The sequence below is a fragment of the Penaeus japonicus genome, unplaced genomic scaffold (assembly GCF_977035675.1).
Source record: "Penaeus japonicus unplaced genomic scaffold, GWHDUDI00000001_assembly GWHDUDI00000024, whole genome shotgun sequence".
In the NCBI taxonomy this organism is placed as follows: domain Eukaryota; kingdom Metazoa; phylum Arthropoda; class Malacostraca; order Decapoda; family Penaeidae; genus Penaeus; species Penaeus japonicus.
The window spans coordinates 12,413,661-12,421,160 of record NW_028234426.1 but is presented as its reverse complement, the minus strand read 5'-3'; positions in this window follow the sequence as shown (position 1 = coordinate 12,421,160).

Below are 7,500 nucleotides of genomic sequence, written 5' to 3'. Positions count from 1 at the left end.
TAGGGAGTAGGAGGGTGAGGGAGGGTGAGGGAGGGTGAGGGGGGGTGGGTTGGGAGTGGGAGGGGGCGCCGGATACTACTGGAACCATAGGAAGTTTGGGAAGATCGATGGTGTCTACCAAGGCTCACTTTAAGGTCTTATCTACGCCTTCCTAACGCCCTTCCAGCATCGCTGGAACGAAAACCACGCCCATAATATGCGATCGAGTGGGTGACTGAGTAGGTGAATGGGTGAGTGAGTCTGCGTCCATACTGACAGTACATCAACATCGTAATGGTAAAACAAAGAAAAAATAGTACACAAGCCTTGCGCAACCCAAACAACGCCGCATTTTCCCTCGTCTCAACACAAATACTCAAGATGCACCTGCGAGGCATCGCAACCATCTGAAAGTCTTTACAGCAGGGATGGGGAGGGGGAGGGGGAGGGGGATGGGGAGGGGGAGAAGGGGTCGAAGGAGAGAGAGAGAGAGAATTTAGTCCACAAGTGACACTGCTCTTAAAAGACATCCAATCCCTTAACGCGAGATTTAAAGCTCGCGGCGACGTCCACTTACATTCAGAGTACAGCGCTCCTTTCCTCCGCAATGAGCTCAAATTACCCGAATATTCCAAGGGCAGCCGGACATGTACGTAAGCGCACGCGCACCCCGAACCGGCCTGGGCTACGAAGTACACTGCACAACGCAGGTGCCTCGAGTACACTGCAAGGGAGAACATACGTGTAGCCGTGCCGTTCACTGCAACATGGAATAGCCTCGCCCACGATCGTATATCTTGTGACGTAGAGAGCGAGAAAGAGGGCATTGACACGATGAAAGTACAATGAATACATTAATGAGCTCAGCCCTAGGAAATCACCAGGTGTGGGCATATAAAACGCATATCAGACCCGATGGCAGATATATCATATAGCATATACAATATAAAAAAACAATTAAAACGATCGAACCGTCATTTGATAATGCTAGTTTTAAATCCTGAACACGACATATCAATTAGTCGAGGCAAATCGCGCGAGAACGCACACGCATGCGCACGCGCACGCACACATAAACATAAACACACACACATACACACATAAATAAAAAAGAACGAGAGAGGAGGGGAAGAGGGAGGGAGGGAGGGAGATGGAGAGAGATGGAGAGAGATGGAGAGAGAGGGAGAGAGAGAGAGAGTGAGAGTGAGAGTGAGAGAGAGAGAGAGAGAGAGAGAGAGGGAGAGAGAGAGAGAGAGAGAGAGAGAGAGAGAGAGAGAGAGAGAGAGTGAGAGTGAGAGTGAGAGTGAGAGAGAGAGTGAGAGAGAAAGAGTGAGAGAGAGAGAGAAAGAGAGAGAGAGAGAGAGAGAGAGAGAGAGAGAGAGAGAGGAGAGAGAGAGAGAGAGAGAGAGAGAGAGAGAGAGAGAGAGAGAGAGAAATCGAGAGGAAGGGGGAGGGGGAGGGGGGAGGAGGGGGAAGAGGAAGAGGAAGGGGGAGGGGGAGGGGGAAGGAGAGGGAGGGAGAGAGAGAGCGAGAGCGAGAGAGATAGAGAGAGAGAGAAAGGGGGGAGGGGGAGTACGAATCGACACAAAGCTACAGCAAGACGTCGCCAAACCTACACAGGATGCAATCATGGCGGACCGTGAGAAGCGTTTTCGTGTCGCGCACAATGCAGTCCAAACAAGTACTCAGGATCAGAAAGGAAATCGGTTAGAATCCCCCTACACACGTCTCCTTTCAGGTCCTCTGATAAAAGCCATCAACGTCTGACCGAGCGCGGGTGACGTCGGGGGCACGTCACAACAGCGCTCGTAGCGGCACATGCACTAGTGCCACCTGGCGGGCATCCCTACGAGTTGTGTACAATCGGAGCATGAGTGTTGTGCGTGTGACTGGAGTGTTTGAGGGAGTTCGTTGACCCTGCGTCTTAGTTCTACCGACCTAGCTTGCGGTTTCATGTCAATTAAACAGAAAGTTTCTTAGCCTTCGAGTGTATTTGCCTTTCACTGTCCCCTCGCCTTCCTCGACTGAGCATCACCCTTGACAACAAACGACACAGTAAACACGGCGTCGTTGGCCATGTGAATCGTAAACAGAACTCCAGGATTAAAGAGCCTGTGCATGTGGATAGGTCAGGAGGTGAGGGGCAGGAGGATGGGAGGGGTGAGCGCCCAGAGATGTGGGTGTTATGCGGGGTCTCAACTAAACTGTAAATATAAATGGCTCCAAGTTTACTTGCATTAGTTTCTCCTAATGTGTTTCTCATGAACAACAGAGAGCAAGTACATACGCTGATACGTACATAAGTTTATAGCCGCACTTGCCTACGTTAAATACATGAGCAAGTTTAATTAAACATGCAGGGAAACAAATAACCTCTTCGACTGACGAGATGTCATTTTTTTATTACAAGATAACAAGTAAAGCTTAAAAAAACTTGAACTTTGCCTAAAAAGCATCAACATCTACGCCCAACCGCTGTAAACAATAACCAAACCCATTCATCCGGCTTTCCGAAGATGACCGAAAACGAGGAAAAACGCTGGCGGTGAAAGACAGGAGGGCGGAGGGAGATTCCGCATGCCAACAGACACACCTTTCCCGAGGGAAGAGAGAGAGAGGAATATGTGGAGATGGAGAAGGGGCGGATAAGGTTGAAAAAGGGGGAAAAAACACTACGAAAGGGATGGAGGGAGGGAGGAATATGTGGAGAAGGTAGGTGAATAGGATAAGAGTAACAGGGAATGATAGACAAGATGAAAAGAGATGGAGATACGAAGAATGGTTAGAATGGGGAAAGGGGTAAAGGGGGGGAAGATAAAAAGAAAGAGAGAAAAAAAAGAACACATACAGAGAGAGAGAGAGAGAGAGAGAGAGAGAGAGAGAGAGAGAGAGAGAGAGAGAGAGAGAGAGAGAGAGAGAGAGAGAGAGAGAGAGAGAGAGAGAGAGAGAGAGGATGGGGGGGGGGGGCTCTCCAACTAGCCCCGAATCCCAATGCAAGGTTCCCCTGGCGGTATGCATGCCGTCACCCCGAAGCGTCTCAGCGGCCGGCGCTCGGACACGATCGAATTAGTCGTCAATTAAGAGCGCACTTAACGCGGCGAGCAGGCAGAGGCCCCACGACGACTGCTTTCCCTAAACGAGCGCCGCCCCAACCAGCAAGCAGCGCTCCGCCACTCCCTACTTGGGAGTGGCGGGGTCCGCAAACCACGTTTGGCCGGCGAGAAATGTATGGAATAACTGCGTCCCGTCAGACCAGTTCCGGCCGGCCTTTTCTAATGGAATGCGCTCGACGGCGGCGGTGAAAGGCTGAGCGTGAGACACACACTCGCACAAACCACAAATGGATACAGAGACACACATACACGCACGCACGCAGACTCGCACACACGGACACCGAGCGTCCAAGTTATTTTTGGTTTTCTAACGGGAATGCTAAATCATCCTTCTATATATTTTTTTCGGAAAGGATGAAGACGCCACGACAGGAAGAGAGAAATTTATAATAGAAATTTTATCTACTTTGGAAGAAAATTTCAATCAATAACTATGCGCAAAAAAAGCAGAATATACTCGGCCCATTTCTTTTTCTCACCTCCCCCTTGCTCTGTCCTCTCCTTGTTTCCGTCCTTCTAATTCTTATATTCGCTTACAACTCTTCCTCTCCTTACTCCAAACCCTCCATTTTTTCTCTCCCCGTCTCCGTTTCAATCCCTTCATTTCTTTTATCTAACTTTCTCGCTTTCTCTCTTCTCTCCTTACTTCCATTCTTCCGAATGGTCCTCTGCCTCCACTTAATTCTCATTCCATTCCTTCACAAGTCCTACCCCCCTCCCCCACTCCCCCTTAAACAGCCAAGACGCCCATCCCTCCCTCCCCACTTATCCCCTACCCATCTGGACATCCATCGACTGAGAGAAAGTAGCTACATCAATAAAAAAAAATCTTAACCACTCTGTTCCACGGGCAGGGTCACCCTGGCGTGAGGAAGGTAAGGGCACTGAACCTGAATGAGTGGGAAGAGGCTCTCGTTCTCTCGCTCTGTGTGTGTGTGTGTGTGTGTGTGTGTGTGTGTGTGTGTGTGTGTGTGTGTGTGTGTGTGTGTGTGTGTGTGTGTGTGTGTGTGTGTGTGTGTGTGTGTGTGTGTGCGTGCGTGTGCGCATGTGCGTACGTGGTAGAGAAAGAGAGAGACAAAGATAGAGATAGACAAACAGATAAATAGATAAGAGATAGATATAGAGATAGAGATAGATAGAAAGAGAGGGGGGGGGGTTGTAAAGGTAGGGATGAACTGATTCAGATTATGTGATATATAATACTTACAGAAATGAAATATCTACATCTACAAAAAAAATAATAATAATGATGGTCTCTACATTTATAAAAACATTAAGATTAATGATGATGGTCATGCTACCAATAATACTTTATGAAATTAATAAGTTATAAAAGTAACGAATGACATAAATAAAATAATAATATAAACAGTAATTGACACTATGACAATGGCCATTGATGAAGATGATAATTATACAAAAAAAAAGGCAAAAGTTGTGCAACAGGGAACAAAAAAAAAAAAAAAAAACGCCCGTGTGCGCGTGGTTGTGCGAAGAGATACACAATAGTGTCCCTTTCTCTTGACAAACGGTCTTACTAAAAAAAAAAATGAAAAATCTCTTCATGACAGGAGTACTGATGAATATAAATGGATGATGATACAACAAAATGTAAAAAAAAAAAAAACGTTGCAATTAGCGGACGAGAAAGGCATGCCAAAGATGCCGATTAATATAGCCAGGTGCCAGAGAGAACAGGTGACAGGTGGAATGAGTGCCTCGGAGGGAGGCTGGCACCGCGGGACGCACGACTCCACAAGGGGGAGGCATCGACCCAAGCTGTGATCCTGCTGACGAGGGAATAAAACGGGCCTAACCTACCATCTTTCCTCCCTCCCTCTCCTCCTTCCTCCTTCCTCTTTCTTCCTCTTCCCTTCCCCTCTCCCACCCTTTCCTCCTCCCTCTTTCTCCTTCCTTCTCCTCACTTCCTCTTCTCTCCCTACTTCTCCCCCCTTCTCCTCTCTCCTCCCTCCCCTCTTCTTCCTTCTCCCCATTTTCTTTCTTTCCTCTCCTTCCAATCGGTTACACGACGTACCCGCGCTCTCCCGCCGCAATCCACCAGGGAAAGGCGTGGGCCAGTCTCGTCTAACGTAGGTAGTAGGCCTCCTCGTACGGCCGGTCCTCAAGGCGTGTTAGTAGGTCAGACGCGCCCCGCCGCCCACCTCCCGTCAACTCCGGGGCACATCATCCCGCTAACTCTTACTCCTGTCGCGTTGCTGACGGAATGAATGAATGAATGAATGGAATGGATGTATGGATAAATTAATGAATGATTGAAAGTAAGGTTGGGTGAGCAAATGAATGGATTGATGAGTGAGTGAGTGTGCGTGGGTGAATGAGCGAGCGACCGTGTGTAAGATTGGTTGTGACTTCATGCAAACTCCCCCACACCTCCAATATAAAGGCCCTCTCGGCCAAAAACAGAGATATTTTCTCTTCACTCCCCCCCTCCTCTCCCCCCCCCTCTCTCTCTCTCTCTCTCTCTCTCTCTCTCTCTCTCTCTCTCTCTCTCTCTCTCTCTCTCTCTCTCTCATCAACTCCTACACAACAGAATCATGCGTTAATCTTCCTAACCAAAGATGAATTATAAGGACGCACTTCGATGGTTGCTGGGGGAGGGAGGAGGAAGGACGAAGGAGTAAGGAGGTAGAGGAGGTAGAGGAGGTAGAGGAGGAAGAGGAAGGGGAAAGGGGGGGGAGAAGAGAAAAGGATTGGGAAGGCAGGGTAAGGGCGGGAAAGGAAGAGGTAGGGGTGGGGGAAGAAGAGGAAGAGGAAGAGGAAGAGGAAGAGGAGAATGGGGAAAGAGGGGCGCGGGTAGGTAGTCGCTTCAGGTAAATCAAAGAGAATCAGGAAGCTGCCGTATTTATTTCTCTGTCTACTAACATCTGCCTTTCGTCCCCCTCCCCCCCCTCTCATCCCAACCGAATTTTTAAGATTCTTCCTTCCTTCTTGACTGATTTTACTACATCCTTCCCTCCCATTCACCATTTTCCACACGTTTATTTCCATTCTCCCATCTATCTTTTCTTCTTTCGACTTATCTTGTCAGCCATTCTAATGATGGCATTATTTGTCTTGCTACCTATTCTTCATGTTACCAATCACACACTCTCCCCATTCTCTTTATCCCCTCCTCCCTCTCCCTTTCCCTTTCGTCTCCTATTTCTTTTTTTCTTCACTTCTCTTCTCTTCCTTTTCCCCTTTCCTGTCGTTCTCTATCCTCTCTCTTTCCCGCTGTCCATCTCAACCTCCGTTCTGCCCACGCCTTTCTTCCTCCCTATCCCCCCGCCCGATACTCCCTCTTTTGAAACCCCCCCCAACCGCCCTGGACTTCCCCCGAGGGTGAACATCGCAATATATCCGTGACCACAAAAACCCGTCATGCAGAAGCAAGCAAGCAAGCAAGCAAGCAGACCAGGATCATGCAGGCGACCTATGACGATGCAAAATCCCAAGTTATAGACTGTGCGTGTATATAAACATATCTTTCTGCTTTTCCTTTCTTCATTTAGCATATGCAAATTTAAGAACATTCGGGAAAGTTATCTTCTTGGTGGCGAGGAGGGGGTGGGGGGGGGTAAAGACAGGCATCTAGTCTGGGAATGCTGAGAGGAAAAAATAAAAAAAAAATAATGAAGTAAGATCCGAAAGGGTTCGAGGATACGGTGAACAGGAGAAGGGAGAGGGAGAGGGAGAGGGAGGAGCAGGATAAAAAAGGAGGAGGAGATGGAGGAGGGGGGGAGGGGATGCCTCTTGTCTAAGGACAGAGACTCGAGATTTCCCGTGCCAGGACAGCAGAGAGAGAGAGAGAGAGAGAGAGAGAGAGAGAGAGAGAGAGAGAGAGAGAGAGAGAGAGAGAGAGAGAGAGAGAGAGAGAGAGAGAGAGAGAGAGAGAGAGAGAGAGAGAGAGAGAGAGAGAGAGAGAGAGAGAGAGAGAGAGAGAACGAAGCCTTTCGAACACCAACACTCCCATCAACACTTGTCCTCCGTCTTGTTTCCTATTCCACTTTTCAAAACCTCCTTCTGCCTCCCGTACCTTAACCCCACTCTCCCTTCTTTTCTATCTTTTCTCTCTCTCTACCTTGGCCATCATCTTCCCATCCCTCTTTCTACCCGTCCCTTGTTTTGCAACGAGGAAACAAACACCATGCAACCAAGATCCGCCCTCAGCGTCACTCACAAAAAAAAAAGAGTTGCACGAATAAACAAACAAACAACCAAACAAATGCCGTCTCGCAAACTCCCGACGGACGAACGGCGGAACTTCGGCCGAGGCGCGAACCCAATGAGGCGGAAAGTTGAGACACTCTTAGGGGTCCCTTTTAAACATCACGCGGGCGCTCGCTGCAATTGCAAAATATCGGAGAGCTGAGAGGATCCAGGAGCAAGTGCACCGCCACCACCAACA